We start from the raw sequence: 24876 nt of genomic DNA, 5'->3' as shown, positions 1-24876 counted from the left end.
CCTGTGTTCTGATTGATGAGGCTGGATCTTGTCTTTCTGGTGGGCAGGACCATGTCTGGTGGTGTGTTTTGGGGTGTCTGTGAACTTATTATGATTTTAGGCAGCCTCTCCGCTAATAGGTTGGGTTGTGTTCCTGTCTTGCTAGTTGTTTGGCATGGGACGTTCAGCACTGGGGTTTCTGGCCGTTGGGTGGACCTGGACCTGCGATGGAGAGCTCTGGGAGAGCTCTAGCTGATTCATATTACTTGGGGCTGGGAGGTCTCTGGTGGTCCAATGTCCTGAACTTGGCTCTCCCACCTCAGAAGCTCAGACCTGACACCAGGCAGGAGCATCAAGACCCTGTCAGCCACAAGGCTCAGAAGAAAAGGGAGAAAAAAAGAAAATAATAATAATAATAATTTAAAAATTTATTAAAATAAAAAAACAATAATAATAATAAAAAAGAAGATAGCAACCAAACAATACACAAATCCACCAATTATTACAAGTGCTAAAAACTAATCTAAGATAAACATAAAATCAGAAACAAATCAGTCACGGACAGCAAACCTCAAGTGTACAGTTGCTCCCACAGTCCACTGCCTCAATTTTGTGATGATTCATTGTCTATTCAGGCATTCCCCAGATGCAGGGTACATCAAGTTGATTGTGGAGTTGTAATCCAATTCTCCTGAGGCTGCACATAGAAATTTCCCTTTCTCTTCTTTGTTCACACAGCTCCTTGGGTACACCTTTGGTTTTGGCCCCACCTCTGCATATAGGTTGCCCTCAAGAATCTGTTCTTCCCAGACAGGATGGGGTTAAAGCAGCGGCTGATTAGGGGGCTCTTGCTCATTCAGGTTGGAGGAGGGAGGGGTACAGTAGTTATATTTGTAATGCAGGGTGAGTCTGCAGCGGCAGAGGCTGCCTGACATTGCAAACGCCTGAGGTGCACCATGTGTTCTGGGGTACTTGTCCCTGGATCATGGGACTCTTGCTGTGGCATGCTGCACAGGCTGCTCCCGGGGAGGGTGTGGATAGTGACCTGTGCTTGCACACAGGATTCTTGGTGGCAGCAGCAGCAACGTTAGCATTTCACATCATCTCTGGGGTCCGAGCTGATAGCCCTGGCTTGCGCCCATCTCTGGAGCTCATTTAGGCATTTGCTCTGCCTCCCATGGGCAGACAGGGAAGGAATCTCCTCTTCTCATGCACCCCAAAACAATGGTCCCTTGCCTCGTAGGCAGGTCCAGACTTTTCCCCAGACTCCCTCCCAGCTAGCTGTGGCACACTAGCCCCCTTCAGGCTGTGTTCACACAGTCAACCCCAGTCCTCTCCCTGGGATCTGATCTCCAAAGCCTGGACCTCAGCTCCCAGCCCCAACGCACCCCAGCAAGTGAGCAGACAAGCCTCTGAGGCTGGTGAGTTCTGGTCAGCACCAATCCTCTGTGCGGGAATCTCTCTGTTTTGCCCTCTGCACCCCTGTTGCTGTGGTCTCCTCCATGGCTCCGAAGCTTCCTCCCCGCCCACCCCCTCATCTCCGCCAGTGAAGGGTCTTCCTAGTGTGCGGAAACTTTTCCTCCTTCACAGCTCCTTCCCAGAGGTGCAGGTCCCATCCTTATGCTTTTGTCTCTGTTTTTTCTTTTTTCTTTTGCCTTACCTGGGTATGTGGGGATTTTCTTGCCCTTTGGGAAGTCTGAGGTCTTCTGCCATTATTCAGTAGGTGTTCTGTAGGAGTTGTTCCACATGTAGATGTATTTTTGATGTATTAGTGGGGAGGAAGGTGACCTCCACATCTTACTCTTCTGCCATTTTGAAGGTTCCCCAAGCTGCAGGTATTTTTTGAATTAGAGTTTTCTCCAGATATGCCAGGAGTGGGATTGCTGGATCATGTGGTAACTCTATTTTTAGTTTTTTAAGGACCCTCCGTACTGTTCTCCTTAGTGGCTACACCATACTGTTCTCCTTAGTGGTTTACATTCCCACCAACAGTGTAGGGTAGTTCCCTTTTCTCCACATGTTCTCAATTGTTATTATTTGATGATGGCCATTCTGACTGGTGTGAGGTGATAACTGATTGTAGTTTTGATTTGCATTTCTCTAACAATTAGTGATATTGAGCAGCTTTTCATGTGCTTTTAGCCATCTGTATGTCTTCTTTGGAAAAATGTCTATTAGATCTTCCACGCATTTTTGGATTGGGTTGTTTGTTTTTTTGATATTGAGCCACATAAGCTGTTTGTATATTTTGGAGATTAATCCCTTGTCAGTTGCTTCATTTGCAAATGTTTTCTCTCATTGTATAGGTTGTCTTTTTATTTCATTTATGCTTTTCTTTGCTGTGCAAAAGATTTTGTTTAATAGATCCCATTTGTTTATTTATTTTTCATTTCCCCAGGAGGTAGATCATGAATGATCTTGCTGCGATTTATGTCAAAGAGTGTTCTGCCTATGTTTTCCTCTAAGAGTTTTATAGCACCCAGCCTTACATTCAGATTTTTAATCCATTTTGAGTTTATTTTTGTATATGATATTAGAGAGTGTTCTAATTTCATTCTTTTACATGTAGCTGTCCAGTTTTCCCAGTACCACTTATTGAAGAGACTGTCTTTTTGCCATTGTAATTTCCTGCCTCCTTTTTCATAGATTAGGTGACCATCAGTGCGTGGGTTTATCTCTGGGCTTTCTATCCAGTTCCATTGATCCATATTTCTGTTTTTGTGCCAGTACCATACCATTTTGATTGCTGTAGGTTTGTACTATAGTCTGAAGTCAGAGAGCCTGATTCCTCCAGGTCTGTTTTCCTTTCTCAAGATTTCTCTGGCTATTTGTGGTCTTCTGTGTTTCCAAGCAAACTGTAAAATTTCTTGCTCTACCAGTGATAGTTTTACTTCTTCCTTTCCAATATGGATTCCTTTTATTTGTTTTTCTCCGATTGCTGTGGCTAGGACTTCCGAATCTATGGTGAATAAAAGTGCCGAGGGTGGGCATCTTTGTCTTGTTCCTGATCTTAGAGGGAATGTTTTCAGCTTTTCATCCCTGAGTATGACGTTAGCTGTGGGTTTGTCATATATGACCTTTATTACATTGAGGTATGTTCTCTCTTTGCTAATTTTCTGGAGTTCTTATCATAAGTGGATGTTGAATTTTATCAAAACCTTTTTCTGCATCTATCCAGAGGATCAAATGGTTTTTATCCTTCAATTTGTTAATGTGGTGTATTAATGTGCAGATATTGAAAAATCCTTGCATCCCTGGGATAAATCCCACTGGATCATGGTGTATGATCCTTTTAATGTATTGCTGGATTTGATTTGCTAGTATTTTGTTGAGGATTTTTGTATCAATTGGCCTGGAATTTTTATTTTGTGTTTTTTCTTTGTCTGGTTTTGGTATGGAGGTGATGGGGGCCTCATGGAATGAGTTCAGATGTGTTCCTTCATGTGCATTTTTTTTTGAATATTTTCAGAAGTATAGGTTTTAACTCTTCTCCAAATGTTTCATAGAATTCACCTGTGAAGCCATCTGGTCCTGGACTTTTGTTTGTTGGGAGTTTCTAAATTACTGATTCAATTTCAGTACTGGTAATTGGTCTGTTCATATTTTCTATTTCTTCCTGTTTCAGTCTTAAGAGATTGTACCTTTCTAAGAATTTGTCCATTTCTTCTACGTTGTCCTTTTTACTGGTGTATAGTTGCTCATAGTAGTCTCTTATGATCCCTTTTACTTCCATGGTGTTGGTTGTCCCTTCTCCTTTTTCATTTCTGATTTTATTCATCTGGGCCCTCTCCCTTTTTTTCTTGATGTGTCTGCCCTATGGTTTATCAATTTTGTTTATCTTTTCAAAGAGCCAGCTTTTAGTTTCATTGATTTTTTCTATTGTTGTCTTAGTCTCTATTTTATTTATTATGTCTCTAATCTTTATGATTTCTTTCCTTCTACTAACTTTGGGTTTTGTTTTTTCTTCGTTCTCTAGTTGCTTTAGGTGTAAGTTTAGGTTGTTTATTTGAGATTTTTCTAGTTTCCTGAGGTAAACTTGTATCTCTATAAACTTCCCTCTCAGAACTGCTTTTGCTGTATCCCATAGGTTTTGGATTGTCTTGTTTTTGTTTTCATTTGTCTCTAGGTATGTTTTGAGTTCTTCTTTGATTTCTTCAGTGATCCGTTGGTTGTTTAGTAGCATACTGTTTAACCTCCACGTGTTTGTGTTTTTGCAGTTTTTTTTCTTGTAGTTGGTTTCTAGCCTCAGAGCGTTGTGGTTGGAAAGGATGCTTGATATGACTTCAATTTTCTTAAATTTACCGAGGCTTGCTCTGTGGCCCAGCATGTGATGTATCCAGGAGAATGTTCTATGTGCACTTGGAAAGGATGTGTGTTCTGCCGCTTTCAGATGGAATGCTCTATAAATATCAATTAAGTCCATCTGGTCTAAAGTGTGAATTAAGGCCTGTATTTCCTTATTTATTTTCTGTCTGGATGACCTGTCCATTGATGTAAGCAGAGTATTGAAATACCCCACTATTATTGTGCTACTGTTGATTTCTCCTTTTATGTCTGTTAACATTTGCCTTATATATGAGGGTGCTCCTATGTTGCACACATGTATATTTACAATTGTTATATTTTCCTCTTGGATTGATCCTTTGCTCATTATGTAGTGTTGTTCTTCTTTGTGTCTTGTAACAGTCTGTATTTTAAAGTCTATTTTGTTTGATATAATTATTGCTACTCTGGCTTTCTTTTGATGTCCATTTGCATGGAATAACTTTTTCCAACACCTCACTTTCATTCTGTATGTGTCTCTAGATCTGAAGTCAATCTCTTGCAGGCAACATATATACAGATCTTGTTTTTGTATCCATTCAACCTGTCTGTGTCTTTTGGTTGAAGCATTTTGTCCATTTACATTTAATTATTGATATGTGTGTTCTTATCGCTATTTTGCCAATTATTTTGGATTTGTTTTTGTAGGTGTTTTGTTCCCCTTTCTACTTTTGTTCTCTTTTCTTGTGATTTGGTGACTATCTTTAGTGTTATGTCTGGATTCCTTTTTCTTTTTTTTTGTGTATATCTACCATAGTTATTTGGCTTACAATTACCATGAGGTTTCATTATGAGTCTCTCTCTATATATATGTACACATATATGCACACACATACATGATTGTATTAAGTTGCTGATCTCCTAATTTCAAATGCATTTTAAATATACCCCATTTGTACTCTCCTCCACTCACAATTACTGTTTTTGATATCATATTTACATCTAATTATTTTGTGTATCCCTTAACTACTTATTGTGGATACAGGTGAGTTTACTACTTTTGTCTTTTAAGCTCCCTACTAGTTTGTGTGTGGATGATTCCCTACCTTTACTCTATGTTTGCCTTTACTGGTGAGCTTTTTCATTTCATAATTTTCTTGTTTCTAGTTGTGACCTTTTCTTTTTCACCTTGAAAATTTCCTTTAATATTTTTTGTAAAGGTGGTTTAGTGGTGCTGAAATCTTTTAGCTTTTGCTTGTCTGTAAAGCTTTTGATTTCTCCATCAAATCTGAAGAAGAGTCTTGCTGGGTAGAGTATTCTTGGTTGTAGGTCTTCCCTTTCATCTCTTTAAATATATTATGCCATTCTCTTCTGGCCTGCAGAATTTCTGCTGAAAAATCAGTTGATAGCCTTATGGAGTTCCCTTGCATGTTATTTGTTGCTTTTCCCTTGTTTCGTTTAATAGTCTCTCTTTATATTTAATTTTCATCATTTTGGTTATAAGGTGCCTTGGGATGTCTCTCTTTGAATTAATCCTGTATGGGATTCTCTGCACTTCCTGGACTTGGGTGACTGTTTCGTTTCCCATATTAGGGACGTTTTCAGCTATTATCTCTTTAAATATTTTCTCAGGCCCTTTCTCTCTCTCTTCTCTTTCTGGGACCCGTATAATGCAAATATTGGTGTGCTTGATGTTGTCCCAGAGGTCTCTTAAACTGTTCTCATTTCTTTCATTCGTTTTTCTTTTTTCTGTTCTGCAGTAGTGATTTCCACTACTCTGTCTTCCAGTTCCATGATTCCTTCTTCTGCATCTTTTAGTCTATTACTGATTCCTTCTAGTGTATTTTTCATTCCAGTTATTGTATTCTTCAGCTCTCTTTGGTTGCTCCTTATATTTTCTAGCTCATTGTTAAAAACCTGTAACTTCTCTCTCTGTGCATCCATCCTCCCGATTTCTTTGATCATGTTTGTGATCCTTATGCTTTCTTGGGTAGACACTTCACTTATTTCTTCTTTTGGGGTTTTATCTTACTCTTTCATCTGGAACATAGTCCTTACCACCTCATATTGTCTAAGCTGCTGCTTGTATTTTTATGTATGTGGTAGTTTAGTTACATTTCTCAACTTCGGAGCAGTGGCCCTCTGTTGGAGTCATACTATATGCCACAACAGTGCACTCCCCTCTCAGCATCCAACCTATATGCTCTAGAGGTTCCCTCTAAGAGGGCTTCATGGGTCCTTCTATTGTTGCAGGCTGACATTGTGGGTGGTCTAGTTGGCTTTGTTGAGTCCCTGACTTTTGCCTATGCTTTGGGCTGCCTGGTCACATGTTGGCTGGTTGTAGCATCCGTGGTGTCCTCAGGGATAGTGTTGGCTCACTGGTGGGAGGAGTCAGGGTCCCAAAGACTCTGGAGCTGTTGCCGACCCAATGCCAGGTAAAGCCAGATTTGGGGGTTAGTGTAAGACCACTGGTCGAGAGAACAAGTTCCTGGAATTTGGATGCAGGGTCCTGGGATCACAGACCTTGTTTCAGATCATTGTTGGAAGGGGTGCCAATTCCTGACACAGTTGAGTATGGGGTGCAGGGTGTCTTGGAGGTGGCATTGGCCTGTTAGTGGGCAGGACCAGGGTCCAGCTGGTCCCAGGGTAGGGACTGCCCTGTGTTGTGGAATTATGATTTTCTTGCTTCTGGTTGCCTCCTGGTAAGTGAGGCTGGTCTAGAGGCTTGTTCAGGCTTCCTGGTGGGAAGGGCCAGTGCCTGTCCAGTGGTGGGTGGTGCTGGGTCTTATACCTCTGGTGGGCTGGGCCTTGTCTAGTGGTGTGTCCAGAGGCAGTTCTGGGCTCTTTAGTTGTTAGTCAACCTGTCTGCTTATGGGTGGGGCTGCGTCCCCACCCAGTTAGTTGTTTGGCCTGAGGGTTCCCAACACTGGCATCTCCAGGCTGTTGGGTGGTGCTAGGTTTTGGGAATTCTGAGCGAAAATGGCAGCTGCTTACAGCAGCAGTGTTCATGGCACTGAATGTTCCCCAATATGTCTGACACCAGTGTCTGTGTCCCCAGGATTAGCCACACTTCCCCCTCCCTGCCTCTGCAGGAGACTCTCCAAGACCAGCTGGTACATCTGGCCTAGGCTTCTATCAAATTATGGATTTTGCCCTGGGTTCCAGTGTGTTTGAGATTTTGTGTGCATCTTTCAAGAGTGAAGTCTCTATTTCCCCCAGTCTTGTGGGGCTCCTGCAATTATGCCCCACTTGCCTTCACATCCAAATGCTCTGGGGTCTTGTCTTCCCAGTTCCAGCCCTGCAAGCTGCAGAGTCTGATGTGGGGCTCAGAACTCTCACTCCTATGGGAGAACCACGGCAATATAATTATTCTCCAGTTGTTGGTTACCCTACTGCAGTGTATGGGATTTGATTATAATCTGAATCTGCCCTTCTTCCCCATCTCACTGAGGTTCCTTCTTTATGTCTTTTGCTGTAGAAGATCTTTTCTGGTAGGTACCAGTTTTTTTCATCAATGGTTGTTATGTGGTTAGTTGTGATTTTGGTGTGCTTGTGAGAGGCTGTGAGCTCAGGGTCTTTCTACTCTGCCATCTTGGTCACTCTCCATATAATATATATATATTTTTTAACACAAAAAGCCCCTCAAAACCTCAGGGAATTTCCTTACTAACTTTTGTGGCCCTTAATTGCCATTATTCTCCTACTTATTTCACCAAAAAACAGGCAAAAATATTCTCCTTTATCTACTAAAATTTGATTTAAATGTAACATCTCATAAATTAAAGCTGTTTTTGTACAGGTTTAATGTAAAAGACTGATTATTAATAAAACAAAGATTGCTTTACTTTTGTTCTACTCTCATAGTTTTCTGCTAGATATTTTTCTATTTTTAAGCATTTTTTTAAAGTTTGGTTAGCATGTAGCAGGAGATTGGTTCAAGATGGCAGAGTAGAAGGACATTCTCTCATTTCCTCTTGTGAGAGCACTGGAATCACAGTTAACTGCTGAACAGTCATCGACAGGAAGATACTGGAACTCAGCAAAAAAGATACCCCACAGCCAAAGACAAAGGAGAAGCTGCAACGAGATGGTAGGATGGGTTCAATTACAATAAATCAAATCCCATAGCGGTTGGGTGGGTGATTCACAAACTGGAGAACAATCACACGACAGAAGTCCACCCACTGCAGTGAAGGTTCTGAGCCAAAAGTCAGGCTTCCCAACCTCGGGGTCTGGAAACAAGAGGAGGAATTCCCAGAGAATCAGACTTTGAAGGCTAGCAAGATTTGATCAGGAGTTCGACAGGACTGGGGGAAACAGAGACTGCATTCTTGGAGGGCATACACAAAGTAGTGTGTGCATCAGGACCTGGGGGAAGGAGCAGTAACCCCATAGGAGACTGAATCGGACCTACTTGCTTGTGTTGGGGGGTTTCCTGCAGAGGCAGGGGTGGCTGTGGCTCACTGTGGGGACAAGGACACTGGCAGCAGAAGTTCTGGGAAGTACTCCTTGGCATGAGCTGTCCCAGAGTCCACCATTAGCCCCACCAAAAACCTGTAGCCTCCAGTGCTGGGTTGCCTCAGGCCAAACAACCAACAGGGAGGGAACTCAGCCTCACCCATCAGCAGACAAGGGGATTAAAGTTTTACTGAGCTCTGCCCACCAGAGCAACACCCAGCCCTACCCACCACCAGTCTCCCCCATCAGGAAGCTTGCACAAGAACTTAGATAGCCTCATCCACCAGAGGAGGACAGACAGCAGAAGCAAGAAGTACTACAATCCTGCAGCCTGTGGAACGAAAACCAGATTCACAGAAAGATAGACAAAATGAGAAGGCAGAGGACTATATACCAGATGAAGGAACAAGATAAAACCTCAGAAAAACAACTCAATGAAGTGGAGATAGGTAACCTTCCAGAAAAAGAATACAGAATAACGATAGTGAAGATGATCCAGGACCTCAGAAAAAGAATGGAAGCAAAGATCAAGAAGATGCAAGAAATGTTTAACAAAGGACCTAGAGGAATTAAAGAACAAACCCCCAGAAGGATTAAAGAACAAACAAACAGAGATGAACAATACAATAACTGAAATGAAAACTACACTGGAAGGAATCAATAGCAGAATAACTGAGGCAGAAGAATTGATAAGTGACCTGTAAGAAAGAATGGTGGAATTCACTGCCGCAGAACAGAATAATGACAAAAGAATGAAAAGAAATGAAGACAGCCTAAGAGACCTCTGGGACAACATTAAAAGCACCAACATTCACATTATAGGGGTTCCAGAAGGAGAAGAGAGAGAGAAAGGACCCGAGAAAATGCTTGAAGAGATTATAGTCGAAAATTTCCTTAACATGGGAAAGGAAATAGCCACCCAATTCCAGGAAGTGCAGAGAGCCCCAAGGCAGGGTAAACCCAAGGAGAAACACGCCAAGACATGCAATCAAATAGTAATCAAATTGACAAGAATTAAAGACAAAGAAAAATTATTAAAAGCAGGAAAGGATAAATGACAAATAACATACAAGTGAATCCCTATAAAGTTAACAGCTGATCTTTCAGCAGAAACTCTACAAGCCAGAAGGGAGTGGTAGGATATATTTAAAGTGATGAAAGGGAAGAACCCACAACCAAGATTACTCTACTCAGCAAGGATCACATTCCAGTTCGATGGAGAAATCAAAAGCTTTACAGGCAAGCAAAAGCTAAGAGAATTCAGCACCACCAAACCAGCTCTACAACAAATTCTAAAGGAATGTCTCTAAGTGGGAAACACAAGAGAAGAAAAGGACCTACAAAAACAAACCCAAAACAATTAAGAAAATGGTAATAGGAACATACATATCAAAAATTACCTTAAATGTGAATGGATTAAATGCTCCAACCAAAAGACACAGGCTCACTGAATGGATACAAAAACAAGACCCATATATATGCTGTCTACAAGAGACCCATTTCAGACCTAGGGACACATACAGACTGAAAGTGAGGGAATGGAAAAAAGATATTCCATGCAAATGGAAATCACAGGAGAGCTGGAGTAGCAAACTCATATCAGATACAATAGACTTTAAAATAAAGAATGTTGCAAGAGACAAGGAAAGACACTACATAATGATCAAGGGATCAATCCAAGAAGAAGATGTAACAATTATAAATATATATGCACCCAACATAGGAGCACGGCAATACATAAGGCAAAGGCTAATAGCTATAAAAGAGGAAGTAATAGTGGGGGATTTTAACAGCTCACTTACACAAATGGACAGATCATCCAGACAGAAAATTAAAAAGGAAACACAAGCATTAAATGACACAATAGACCAGATAGATTTAATTGATATTTATAGGACATTCCACCCAAAAACAGCAGATTACACTTTCTTCTCAAGTGCACACAGAACATTCTGCAGGATAGATAACATCTTTGGTCACCAAACCAAGCCTTGAGAAATTTAAGAAAATTGAAATAATATCAAGCATCTTTTCAGAACACAATGCTATGAGATTAGAAATAAATTACAGGGGTTAAAACGTAAAAAAAAAAAAAACAAAAAAAAACACATGGAGGCTAAACAATACATTACTAAGTAACCAAGAGATCAACTAAGAACTCAAAGAGGAAATCAAAAAATACCTAGAGACAAATGAGAACAAAAATGCGATGATCCAAAACCTATGGGATGCAGCAAAAGCAGTTCTGAGAGGGACGTTTATAGCAATGCCTCAAGAAACATGAAAAATCTCAAGTAAACAATCTAACCTTACACCTAAAGAAACTAGAGAAAGAAGAACAAACAAAACCGAAAGTTAGCAGAAGGAAAGAAATCATAAAGATCAGAGCAGAAATAAATGAAATAGAAACAAAGAAAACAATACCAAAAATCAATAAAACTAAAAGCTGGTTCTTTGAGAAGATAAAAAGATTGATAAATCTTTAGCTAGACTCATCAAGAAAAAGAGGGAGAGGACTCAAATTAATAAAATTAGAAATGAAAAATGAGAAGTTACAATGGACACTGAAGAAATACAAAGCATCATAAGAGACTATTACAAGCAACTCTATGCCAATAAAATGGACAACCTGGAAGAAATGGACAAATTCTTAGAAAGGTATAACCTTCCGAGACTGAACCAGGAAGAAACAGAAAATATGAACAGACCAATCACAAGTAATGAAATTGAAACTGATTAAAAATCTTCCAACAAAAAAAAGTCCAGGACCAAATGGCTTCACAGGTGAATTCTATCAAACATTTAGAGAAAAGCTAACAGCCATTCTTCTCAAACGCTTCCAGAAAATTTCAAAGGAAGGAACACTCCCAAACTCATTCTACAAGGCCCCTGTCACCCTGACACCAAAACCAGACAACGGTACTACAGAAAAAGAAAATTACAGACCAATTTCACTGATGAATATACATGCAAAAATCCTCAACAACATACTAGCAAACAGAATTCAACAACACATTAAAAGGATCATATACCATGATCAAGTGAGATTAATCCCAAGGATGCAAGCATTCTTCAATATATGTAAATCAATCAATGTGATACACCATATTAACAAATTGGAGAATAAAAACCATATGATAATCTCAATTGATGCAGAAAAAGTTTTTGACAAAATTCAACACCCATTTAGGATAAAAAAACTCTCTAGTAAGTGGACAGAGAGGGAAACTACCTCAACATAGTAAAGGCCATATACGACAAACCCATAGCAAACATCTTTCACAATGGTGAAAAACTGAAAGCATTTCCTCTAAGATCAGGATGAAGACAAGGATGTCCACTCTCACCACTATTATTCAACATAGTTTGGAGGCCCTAGCCACAGCAATCAGAGAAGTAAAAGAAATAAAAGTAATCCAGATTGGAAAAGAAGTAAAACTGTCACTGTTTGCAGATGACATGATACTATACATAGATAATCCTAAAGATGCCATCAGAAAACTACTAGAGCTAATCAATGAATTTGGTAAAGTAGCAGGATACAAAATTAATGCACAGAAATCTCTTGCATTCCTATACGCTTACAACAAAAGATCAGAAAGAGAAATTAAAGGAACAATCCCATTCACCACTGAAACAAAAATAATAACATGCCTAGGAATAAACCTACCTAAGGAGGAAAAAGACCTGTACTCAGAAAACTATAAGACACTGATGAAAGAAATCAAAGATGACACAAACAGATGGAGAGATATATCATGTTCTTGGTTTGGAAGAATCAATATTATGAAAATGACTATAGTACCCAAAGCAATCTACAGATTCAGTGCAATCCCTATCATATTACCAGTGGCATTTTTTACAGAACTAGAACAAAAAATCTTAAAATTTGTATGGAGACTAAAAGACCCTGAGTAGCCAAAGCAATCTTGAGGGAAAGGAATGGAGCTGGAGGGATCAGACTCCCTGACTTCATACTATACTACAAAGCTACATAATCAAGAGAATATGGTACTGGTGCAAAAAACAGAAATATAGATCAATGGAACAGGAGAGAAAGCCCAGAGATAAACCTATGCACCTATGGTCAACTAATCTATGACAAAGGAGGCAAAGATATACAGTGGAGAAAAGACAGTCTTTCAAGAAGTGGTGCTGCGAAAACTGGACAGCTACATGTAAAAGAATGAAATTAGAACACTCACTAACACCATACACAAAAATAAACTCCAAATGGATTAGAGACCTAAATGTAAGACCGGACACTATAAAACTTTTAGAGGAAAACGTAGGAAGAACACTCGACATAAATCACAGCAAGATCTTTTCTGACCCACTTTCCAGAGTAATGGAAATAAAAACAAAAATAAACAAATGGGACCTAATGAAACTTAAAAGCTTTTGCACAGCAAAGGAAACTATAAACAAGCCGAAAAGACAACCCTCAGAATGGGAGAAAATATTTGCAAACCAATCAATGGACAAAGAATTAATCTTCAAAATATATAAACAGCTCATGCAGCTCAATATTTAAAAAACAAACAACCCAATCAAAAAATGGGTGGAAGACCTAAACAGACATTTCTCCAAAGAGGACATACAGATGGCTAAGAGGCACATGAAAAGCTGTTCAACATGACTAATTATTAGAGAAATGCAAATTAAAAACTACAATTAGGTATCACCTCACACCAGTTAGAATGGGCATCATCAGAAAATCTTCAAACAACAAATGATGGAGAGGGTGTGGTGAAAAAAAGGAACTCCTCTTGCACTGTTGGTGGGAATGTAAATTGATACAGCCACTATGGAGAACAGTATGGAGGTTCCTTAAAAAAACTAAAAGTAGAATTACCATATGACCCAGCAATCCCACTACTGGACATATACCCAGAGAAAACCATAATTCAAAAAGACACATGCACCCCAAAATTCATTGCAGCACTATTTTACAATAGCAGGTCATGGAAGCAACCTAAATGTCCATCGACAGATGAATGGATAAAGAAGTTGTGGTACATATATACAATGGAATATTACTCAGCCATAAAAAGGAATGGAATTGGGTCATTTGTAGAGATGTGGATGGACCTACAGACTGTCATACAAAGTGAAGTAAGTCAGAAAGAGAAAAACAAATACCATATATTAATGCATATATGTGGAATCTAGAAAAATGGTACAGGTAAACCGGTTTGCAAGGTAGAAGTAGAGACACAGATGTAGAGAACAAACATATGGACACAAAGGGGGAAAGGTGGGGTGGGCGGGGAGGTCGTGGGATGAACTGGGAGATTGGGATTGACATATATACACTAATATGTATAAAGTAGATAACTAATAAGAACCTGCTGTATAAAAAATAAAATAAAATTTACAAATAAGAAATAAAATCTCTATGTTAAAGAAATATTTATTTGAATTTCAGCAACAACCAAAAAAAAAACAAACATGTAGCAAAGTGTGTCTCATGTTGTCCATGCCCTAGTGCTAGAAAACATCCTCATACGTCTTGTGCATTAATAGTACTGGCCTTTCCTTCTTCTTGAGGGGTGAAGGGGGCTTTATTTTAATAGAATTTGGAAATGGTGTCAGAATCCAAGATTACATTACTATAGCAACAGAGAGTAATGGAAAGACTAAATGTCAAACAGATTCACTGTTGCCATAGTGACAATCAGTTGCCTTACCAAATATGTTTACTGCTACGTTCTGGTTCCATTTTTAAAATATCTATATGAATGCTTCAAAAGGGGAGAAGAAGTCAAAATGATGAGAGACAGAGAGAAGCTCTTCAAGAGATGAAAGCAATTTGTTTCACTATCCATTATTTAATAAGAAGCCAGAGTCCACAAAAAGCCTACAGGGGAAATAGAAATAACCATTTCTGTTCAAATAAGTATCTTTTCTTCTTGCAGTCAGAGAAATTGAAGCATGGAGTCTAAGGCATGTCTGTATTGTCATTTCATGCTATTTCAAATCATTTTTTTCTGAGCTCATGAAAATAGGTAATTCTGCCACCTTGAAATGGAAGAGTTTTTAAGCAGTACCACCCGAGGACAGCACATGCATGCCAGACAGCTGAACCTGAGGCAAAATCATTAAAGCAAGCAACAATGTATTTTAGCCCCTTTGACTATCTTTTCCTTTTCCTTTCAGCAGCCTCCTCCCCTTGCTGACAAAACATTCTCATTATAGTAAATCATCAAGGCCCTGCCCATCCCAGAACTTCCTAGTGACCCCAATTTATACCTTTCTCTACTTCTTCCCATAATTATTTCCACTAGACTAAAGCTAGGGAGGGCAGTGCTCACTCTTACCATTGAAAATGCAGGTATCAGTAATGTGCTGGCTAACTATACTTCTGTAGTAGGCAGGGTAATTTCCCATGAAAGATGTCCACATCCTAACTCCCAGAACATATAAATATGTCACATGGCAGAATGGATTTTCCACATGTGATTAAGGATCTTGAGATGGGGAAATTATTCTATATTATCTTGGTGGGCCCAATTTAATCACAAAGTGTACTGATAAGTAAAAGAGAGGATGAGAGTATCATAGTGATGCAGTGTGAGAAGACTTAACAAGACATTGTTGGCTTTGAAGAGAGAGTAAGGAATCATGAACCAAGGAATGTGGGCAGCCTCTAGAAGATGGAAAAGGCAAGGAAATGAATTTTAACCCAGTGACTCCAATTTGGAATTCTGACATCCAGAACTATAAGAGAATAAATTTGTGTTGTATTAAGCCACCAAGTTTGTGTTTTTATTAAAGCAGCAATAGGAAATTAGTGCAAATTCCACATCTACATAAAGGAAATGAGCTCTCAGAGAGCAGTGGTTTTGAAATGCTTTTGATTTGGCCCACTTAAATTCCGTTTAAAAACTTTTCCTTCACCCACTACAGCTATCCTTACTTTCCAGTGAGCAAAAGAACTCTAATCATACTGAAAATGTACAAAGTAACAATAAAAACGAGAAATAGCAATCATTAAAAGACAAAAAATCAGCAAAAGTAAAAAGTTTATGAATATATTAACAGCAGTCAAAATCCACAACCAGATTAAACCAACACAGATAATTCAATAACAATTTTCCCTCCAGAAAACTTTGGGGATTCCAATGATCTGCATGTGCCCCTACCCAAAGAGGAAGTTTGCAATGTTGTCAATAACTATGTGAAGTCAGACTCTCACTGAACTCATTATGTGGTAGTTTTAGTTTATGAGCATCAAATTTTATTAACCCTTAATAACATACTAGGTAGTCTACTTGGAATTAGCCCTTATCCATATGAAAATTAGTCCTTATCCATATGAATAGGGCTTTTGAAATGGACCCTTAAGAACGAAAAATCAGCCCTTGATTTGGAACATCTCTAAGACAAACAGTAGGAGATCAAACTTTGACAAACAATCCATAATCATTCTTCCTGCAACTTTTGTATAACGTATTAGAGAGAAAATACTTATTGTGTGCATAAGATAAGGAACTGTGAAGAGGGGTTGAAAGAAGGTGAAAGAAAATAATTTCAAATTTTGAGAGATGATCCCATTCATTATGTAAGTCATTATAAATTGATTCTTTTTCTTGGAACACTTTGGTTTAAACTTTTATTTTTCATTCATCTATTCATGTTTCACAATGTATATCTAGAATATAAGGGATATGATATTATCACAACTTAATCTAGGTTTAACAATGAACAATTGTTACAGTTTAATCCAGGTATTAGAGTTACCCTACCAGACAAAAATAATTTGGTTGCTATATTTTCAAAAATCTCCATAGAAAACTGATAGCAGATGTTCCAGATATTAAGATGGGAGCCACTGAATCACAAGAGTGGAAGGGTCTCTACAGGTGACCAGCTTCAAATAATTTAATAAATGTTTGAATCTCATCTACCCAGCACCACTAAGAACTTTCTACCGAAACAATCCCATTTCCTTTAATTAATTTTCAAAACAGGATTTCAAGCCTCTTCACACCTTGGTCCTTTAGAATACTTCTAGTATTCTTTTTTAAAATGTGATATGCAATATTCTAGATATAAAATGGGATCTCCCCATAGCAGATCAAACCATAATTTTCCTTATTAATGAAGGCTAAGATTACACTAACCTGCTGTTTATTTTGATTGTCACATTTATTCATTCAACAAAAATGTATTGGGAATCTACTATGTGAACAAAACAATAAAAAAATCCCTGCTCTCATTGAGTTTACACTACATGACCTATATCATTGACTTGTAAATGTATAAGTCCTAAATTCATTTTGAATTTATTTTAAATCTATCCATCCAGGTTCCTGCCAGCTTCACACCACTTTTTTTTTTTTTTAGGGGAACGCTATATATTTATTTATTTATTTGGCTGTGTTGGGTCTTTGTTTCTGTGCGAGGGCTTTCTCTAATTGCGGCGAGCAGGGGCCACTCTTCACCGCGGTGCGCAGGCCTCTCACTATCGCGGCCTCTCTTGTTGGGAGCACAGGCTCCAGACGCGCAGGCTCAGTAGTTGTGGCTCACAGGCCTAGTTGCTCCGCGGCATGTGGGATCTTCCCAGACCAGGGCTCGAACCCGTGTCCCCTGCATTGGCAGGCAGATTCTCAGCCACTGCGCCACCAGGGAAGCCCCACATCACTTTTAAGCCACTGCTTGTCCATGAGATGTTTGCTTCTGCTCTGTTCCGAAAATTTTCTTAAAGTTTTCATAGCTTACCATGTGTAAGAGTTGCCATTCTTTCACAATAAACAGATCTTTAAATGAAAATATTTTTATTCACTTTTTACACTTATCATTTAACTCAAAATTATTTACTATTTCCTTTCCTTCTTGAAAATTATAATCTCAAGTGAGAAAAAGCAGAATAATAATGAGGTATCTTAGAAAACTAAGCAACAACAAAAAACCAAAAGATACAACCTCAGCACTTTGAGAATGATGAAAAGAAAAAGAAATTATGCATAAATACAGGAAGCTAAGCATTATTTTGTAGTTAATTGCCAAAATGAACAGCAGCACACTACTGAGGACACTTATTAAGAAGCACATCACCTGGTATTCTCTATGTTGGCTATTGGATTACACTTGTTTTCATTCATGCATGTGGACTTTAAACATTATTTTTAATTATGCCATAAAGAAAGCTGAACATGCTTTTTGTTTTATGCAGAAAACAAAATGATTTTGAGGCATCACTGACTAAAGCAATAACTTATTTCAAGGCACTTTTCAAAAACATGAGTCACTACTTTTGCTGGAAAGCAAGACTCCCTAAGGTCGTTTGATTCAACATACACTAATCCACCAGGAGTTTCTCACAACTAACAAAGGAAGGGAACATTCTAACATGACTGGTTGTATTTCTCCCTCACCACCAAAACTAATCAGTGTTTTTGATTTTCTTTCTTCAGTGTTTTTTTCAAAACTGTTTCAGTCTATCTCCTCTGTGTTGTGGTTCTCAACATCTTTTGCCTATAGAAAATATGGTCTCCTTAATAATCTCCCTGCACCAATCCATCTTGTTCACTGCTGTCAAGGTTCTTATCTTGAAGCATAGATCCCATTTTGTTACTCTCTTCCTCAAAAATCTCTACCCCTCATCCTGCTCCTTATTGTTCTTTTTTTACCAACATCTCATTTATAACTTCTGAGTTTTTACAAGGTAATTTTTATTTTGTTTTCTTATCACTAACAAGCTCTTTACCCTGCCTCTACCTTTTATCTGGGATTTTATACATGTGGGGATTTTTGTCTCTTTGTATTGTTTGCCTAGGGGAGAAAAAGGGAGTGAGGGAAGGTGGGGAGTCTGTGTGTTTTTAGGCTGTGCTACATTCTAATGAATATGTGGATTCCTGTCTCTTTAGTAGGAAGGTAGGTAATAGTATTAATGAAACAAAATTCATATTTTATGGCAAGACAAGAAAAATTTAAACATAAAATTTTCTCTCAGCCCATTTGGGCCTCCTCTCTCCTCTTTAGTGAGCACTGTACATGCGCACTATTTGTTAACCAGACCTTAGAAGACACAGGAATGCCTGCTCAACTGAAAAGAGCAATTTTTCTCCTGGCACCAGCAAGGTAGCTCCTTAGGAGATAACATTCCTTTCTCAATCCTGTAAAGGGTCACGATGACCCCACTACTCGCCTTGTATGTGCAGATCTGGACTATGTAAACTGTCAATATGTTACTTTGATGTATAATCCTTTTCTCAAAATGTATGTAACTGTTGCTTTGAACTCTAGTGGGTAGAACAGTCTTAAGAGCTTTCTGAAAGACTGCCGCTGAATTATAATTGTCAGGTTGACTACAATAAAATTCTTTATTTCTTTTTTAGGTTGACTATTATTTGTTTTCATCGACAGTATCTTGGACAAGCATTGAAAGTTGGTGAGAAGATTAGACAGGACAGTAAAGTATGCCTGACAAGGAAAAAAAAACTTCAGTGACAATACAGAAGGAGGGGTTTAAGTGAGAAATGGGGAAAGAACAGCAGGCATAGTTGGAGCTCTGGTGGCTGGTAGGTGTCAGTATCACAGCAACACAAGGATTTACAGTAGAGGCTGTGTTAAAAGTAGTCTTGAGCCATTTCTCTAAGAATAATTAAATCAGCTTGGTGCAAAATACTGTACAATCCATGGTGGTATTAGAAATTTACTAGATGGATATATTTAAAAGTCATTATAATGCAAGTTTAAAACCATATACATTTATTGAATCTGTTTTGTTGTTTTCCTATGGAGCAGTTTGGTGTGGTGGAGACATCACTGGATAGAGATTAAGAGAATCTGAGTTTATGGAAGATTATATGTTCCAGAGACGACCACAACAATATCTCCCACCCTCCACATTCTTCTACAATGTGACCTTGCCACTCCCCCATTAAGAGAGGGAGTCTATTTGTCCTCCTCCTTGAATCTGGGCAGGTCCTGTGACTACCTTGACCAAAACCAAAACAAACAAAAATCCCCAACCACAACAATAAGAAAACCAGCAGAAGCAGTGTTATCATGCCAGTTCCAGCCATAACCCTTAACAGGCATGGCAGCTTCCACTTCTGCCTCTTGCAAGGCAGCCACCACATAAGAAGTGTGACCACCCTAATACTACTAAGTGTGTAAGAAGTCTGTACATGGAGAGGTCCTGGAGGATAAAATGTGATGTGGAGATGGAAAGACACCATGAAGCACTGAGGTGGCAGACATGTATGTGAAGAAACCATTTTGGAAGTTGAATCCTCACCTGCTGGCCCAGCTGATGCTTCACAGGTCAGAAACAAACCACAAGCCAAACGCTTCTGAAATTCCTCATCCACAAAATGGGAGGGGGGTGGCAAATGTAATGGTGGTTCTAAACCGGTAAATTTGGGGATGTTTTGTTACATAGCAATAGATAAAAAACATAGGGTCTAATTTCATTTCTGTCTTTTAGTAATCCAGTGAATGAAGAGGTCCACCTCTATAAGATGGGAACCCCAATCCTTGTCTATCTACCTCATATACTTGCCTTGATGTTCAAAGAAGATAAATAGGTGAAAGTGTTGAGGAGGCAGGATATTATTATTGTTCCATGAGAAATGTCTATGTGTCTATATTACTAATTTGTGTTTGCCCATGTATGTATGTTTTCATTACCTCATGATTGTTCTTTCCAATTATAAGCTGAGATATTTGAGATTTGGTCACTGTATTCCCTTTGTGGTAGCTTTCAATTTAGGTGGAATATCTTGTATTAAACATAGAAATTATCCTACTATGTTATTTTAATAACAATCTTTTAAGCAATATTAGCATTTTTCATTCCAAATATACATTTTTGTTCTATATGATTAGAAAGCATACTACATTTTTAAGTTATCAAAATAATTTTCTAATTGTTTGACCGAGTCACAAAGCCTTAAAGGAATTCTATGGTTCATTTTTTCTTGACTAAGGTAATTTGATTGTATTGGCTGTTTTTCTTTCTATAGAGTAAGCATATTTCTAATTTATAGTCAGCTGAGTGACTCAATCTGTAGAATTGGTCAATAATGTATTTCAATCATTCTCAAACTTTGAGACATTTTAGTTAATGACAGAAGGGCTCGCTTTTCAATAATTCAGATGGATAATAACCTTATAATGTTGAACAAAGGTTAAATTTTTTCTAGTAATAAAGTAGAAATATTGATCAAATAAAGTTTCACAACTATGCTACTTCCAACTATGGTGTCTTGGAATTAAGTGTTCTAGTCAATTTAATAATCTGGTTAATAAAAACTTTTATAGAGAGGCAGTGTGTTTTCAAAAAAATAGTTCTAGGTCCTATCCTGAGCTGCTCATCTTACTAGTTGTGTGTCTTCAGACAATGTATACAACTATCTACACCTCAGTTTACTCATCTTTTAACTCATAAAATGGAGATTATGGTATCTATATGATTAGAGTGTGATGAATAAGAAATGTATATAGAGTATCTATTATTATTCTTTATGTCTAGAAGTTTTCATTGGAATTTGCTGTTTGATATCTATCTTGGAGGCAGGACTGGGCATTTTGCTGCCTATATCACTAATATCAGCCTTGTCACTTCTATAACTACTGCTATCACCCTTTACTCCCACTACTTGTTATTGCTCATGATGGGTCAGAGGCAGACCCTCTCTTCACCAGAGGGTCCTGAAAAGGATAACCTCATATTTTAACTTTTCTCATAGTCATTTTTTTCTATATAAGCGTCCCTTGAGCTTGGTTAGTGGAAACTTGAATCCTGCCCACAGTCAGTCACAGTGCCAGAAGAGCTCCCAGAGGTTAGGGCAGCCATTGTTGTTTCCCTCTACTCCACCCCACGAACACATAACATATTTCTTTGAGACTCTTAATTTTAGTGTCTATTTGGCAGTCCCACAGTCTATAGGTGCAGGGAAAAGGACTCCCAGTGACTTACCCCTCTTCATTCTGAACTTTCCAGTAGATACAATCTTTCTCCTAAAGCCTTAGGGACATAACATTGAAAGGTTTCTGATTGCCTGTAGATGGTTTCCTGTATGGCAATTCCTCTTTTAGCATTTGCTACTCCAAGTAGAGAATCATCTACTATATCAAGTTGTAGAACTGGGCTTGTCTTGAGAGTATTATACGGCTCTGCTTAAGGTCTTATACAGCCTAAGGGACTGAATAAGAAGTTTCTTCTTTGATTTGCCTTTCTAACATGGTTTAAAAGGAACGAGAATAAAAAGGGAAAGAAAGAAAACAGTGCACTGAGTTTATTCCATTTATGAAAAATATTTCAGCAAGCAGGCCACACAAATTTTCATTAAAAAATTAGATCAATACAGTAATCAAACAAAAATCCACTAAGCTTTGAAACAGCAGAGCTACACATCTATGTTGTCTTTGCATTTAGTTGTTAAGGGATAAAATATTCAGAGGAAAGATGAAGTGAGTCCTTGGTTTTAAATAGATTTAACCTTGCAAATACCATTTGTATATGCAGCCTCTACTACTAGAAAGACATGATAGTCAAAAGTGTAATTTACTTTACCAAAATATCAGAACAAAACATTAAATAAGCATTATTTTTTTGAGAATCCTGAAATATTATCCTGAAATATTATCATTAAATGTTTAATAAGCACCCACAGGATGGACTGTACTCTGTTAGGTATTTTGGGACCCCTGTAATTTTAATTAGAGCAGTTCTTGTCCTCAGAAACTTTATTTTTAATTTTTAATTAATTTTTATTGGAGTATAGTTGCTTTACAATGTTGTGTTAGTTTCTGCTGTACAGCAAAGTGAATTAGCTATACATATATATATATATCCCCTCTTTTTTTTTGGATTTCCTTCCCATTTAGGTCACCAGAGAGCACTGAGTAGAGTTCTCTGTGCCATACAGTAGGTTCTCATTAATTATTTATTTTATACATAATAGTGTATATATGTCAATCCCAATCTCCCAATTCATCCCCCCTTCCCCCCCCGCCTTGGAATCCATATGTTTGTTTTCTACGTCTGTGTCTCTATTTCTGCCTTACAAATAAGTTCATCTGTATCATTTTTCTAGATTCCACATATAAGCAACATTATATGATATTTATTTTTCTCTTTCTGACTTATTTCACTCTGTATGACAGTCTCTAGGTCCATCTGTGTCTCTGCAAATGGCACAATTTCATTCCTTTTAAGGGCTGAGTAATATTCCATTGTGTATATGTACCACATCTTCTTTATCCATTCCTTTGTCAATGGACATTTATGTTGCTTCCATGTCCTGGCTATTGTAAATAGTGTTGCAATGCACATTAGGGTGCATGTATCTTTCTGAATTATGGTTTTCTCTGGGTATATGCCCAGGAGTGGGATTGCTGGGTCATATGGTAGTTCTATTTTTAGGTTTTTAAAGGAATGTCCATACTGTTCTCCATAGTGGCTGTATCAAGTTACATTCCCACCAACAGTGTAAGAGGGTTCCCTTTTCTCCACACCCTCTCCAGCATTTATTGTTTCTAGATTTTTTGATGATGGCCATTCTGACCAGTGTGAGGTGATACCTTACTGTAGTTTTGATTTTCATTTGTCTAATAATTAGCGATGTTGAGCATCTTTTCATGTGTTTGCTGGCCATCTGTATGTCTTCTTTGGAGAAATGTCTATTTAGGTTTTCCACCCATTTTTTGACTGGGTTGTTTGTTTTTTTGATATTGACCTGCATGAGCTGCTTGTATATTTTGGAGATTAATCTTTTGTCAGTTGCATCATTTGCAAATATTTTCTCCCATTCTAGCCCTCAGAAACTTTAGAATGAAATAAGGAAAGAAGCAGGTAAACATTAAGTATAGTATATATTGATTTATGTAATATTAAGTAATTTATTTGTTAGATCACTGAGCAAAGCTACCATTTTAAAATTGTGTTATGTCATCCTGTTCTCTTTAACTTTAAATCCATACCCTAAGCTAAAAAGCCACAGAATTATATTTGTAAATAAATATACAACTTAAATTTCAAAATTGGAGTATCAATAATAAAAACTAACCCTCATATCGTGCTATTATAGGCCTGGCACTATTCAATGGGTTCTATATATGTTAACACACTGAATTCTCACAATGATCCTGTGATGATGACACTACTAATATTTGCATCTTTCAGAGGAAGAAACTGAATCACTAAGATGCTAAATAGCTTAGTGATTGAGCCCTCTGACTCCCTAAACCAAATTCCTAGTGAAGGGAATTAAGAGTGAAAGAGGAATGACTTGTTCAAATAAAAATAATTCCACATTGCAAAATTGATGTTTAAATCTCTCAAATATTCACAAACACAAGACAACTAAATGTATAAGACAAAAAACATTAGTTTAAGAAAACTATGAATTTTGAAAATAAAGAAATTATAGGCATTTTTCTGATGAAGTACCTACTTCAATCCATTATGGACCAATATGCTAGAAGGAATTAGTTTATGTAGCAGATTTCTTTCAAAATGGGATACAGGTAAGGAAAATAAGATAAGGAGGGAAGACTAGTAGAGGGAGAAAGGGTAATAACCTTTCTTGACAATTTGACCTGGAACTGGACTTAAGATATGATTTACCTTCAGAAAATAAATTTGTCGCCTGGAACAGTTAATGTTGATTATCAAATTGCTCTATAATGTATTTAAATTTATTTTGGCATTGGTTCTGACACTGATACAGGTAAAATATGCAGTTTCTAAAACTTCATTTAGTTATTCAATAAATATCTATTAGGCACCCATGATGTACCAGGTATTAGGTACTTGAGATATATCAGTGAAACGAGAGACAAAGAATGCTGTTCTTAACAGAAATTAAAGCCTATTAGAGGGAGATATAAAATATAACTATATAGTATGTTAGAAGTTGAGCAGTGCCATGGGTAAACGAAGAGCAGAGTGTGAGGGGTTGGAGGCTTTAGGGGAAGTGGGATGGTTGTAGGTTTAAACAGAGTATTAAAATAAGTGTTATTGAGAAGGTGACATTTGAACTTAGCTTTGAAGGTGGAGAGGGATTTAGCCATACAGAAAGCTGGGGGAAGAACATTCCAACCAAAGGAAACAGCCAGTGTAAAAGCCCTCAGGAGGAACTACCTGTGGTGAGTGAGTGAAGTGGAGAGTAGTAAGAGAGGAGGTCAGAAACATAAGAGGGAACAGGTCCACTGTATGGG

Source organism: Balaenoptera borealis, assembly GCF_965194805.1.
Source record: "Balaenoptera borealis genome assembly, chromosome: 11".
NCBI lineage: Eukaryota > Metazoa > Chordata > Mammalia > Artiodactyla > Balaenopteridae > Balaenoptera > Balaenoptera borealis.
This window is presented reverse-complemented; position numbering follows the sequence as displayed.